The sequence below is a fragment of the Grammomys surdaster genome, unplaced genomic scaffold (genome assembly GCF_004785775.1).
Source record: "Grammomys surdaster isolate TR1022 unplaced genomic scaffold, NIH_TR_1.0 62, whole genome shotgun sequence".
Taxonomy (NCBI): domain Eukaryota; kingdom Metazoa; phylum Chordata; class Mammalia; order Rodentia; family Muridae; genus Grammomys; species Grammomys surdaster.
The window spans coordinates 4,704,233-4,705,248 of NW_021604564.1; positions in this window are offsets into that span (position 1 = coordinate 4,704,233).

Genomic DNA, 1,016 nt, shown 5'->3' on the forward strand with positions numbered 1-1,016 from the left:
TCTCTCTCTCTCTCTCTCTCTCTCTCTCTCTCTCTCTCTCTCTCTCTGTCTGTCTCCTAGCTCCTCCTCTCCTTCTCCTTCTCCTCCTCCTCTCCTTACTCCTCCCACCTTAGCTCCTCCTACATATCGCCCTTCCTGTTAAAATTTAAAAAAAACTTTTCTCTCAAAATACAATTAAAGCATAACTATACCAATTTGTATCAGTAAGGTACAAGACAGACCTAATACCCAGTCCATCATTTTGTTGACTAACCAGAACCTCTGTCATCTCTCCTAACTAAAAGACTGAGATCTGAACCTGGCTTTTTTTCTTGGCTTTAGATTGAATGTCAGCTGAAAACCATCCTCTCAAGTCTTTTCTGTCAAAGTAAATAGTTGGGATTGGCTATGAGACTATAAATCTTCAACCTTGATAGAAATCCAGAATGACTGAATTAACTGAAATTATGGGAAGCACAAAGCATAGCTTCTAAAACTTAGCCAATTTATAGAGACTGCTGAACACCTGGAAAGTCCCTATACTACAAAACATTGGAGCATCCGATCTTCAGCCTTCTGGCCCAGGATCATCTGACAGACCTAGTGATGCAGAATTATTAAGGGCTGATTACTCTGTCTTGGCAGATATAATCAGTCGACTATTCTTCAAGTGTGTCCTTTTCTGGACAGTAATTTGTCTGTAGATGAAAAGAGGCAATTCTTGCCTAGTGGTTGTCTCACCACAACTGGAGTGACTCCAAAGATGCTCAATTTCTTCTTAGAATCTAAGAGAAGGAAGCTATCAGGAGCAGACAGGTCTCTAATCAAAATGAACATTAATACAGAAATGTTTGTAACGTCAATTCTGTGGACTTCTGACATTTTGAAAACCAACTATCCATGTAAGGCAATCTGGACTGTTGTCTGTTAACTCCTCTCAGCTATTTCTAAATAAAATGTAGAAAACACCCTAACAATAAACTCAGAGCCATAAATTTGCTATAGGCCCTTAACTCACAGGCTAACCATCTCAAATC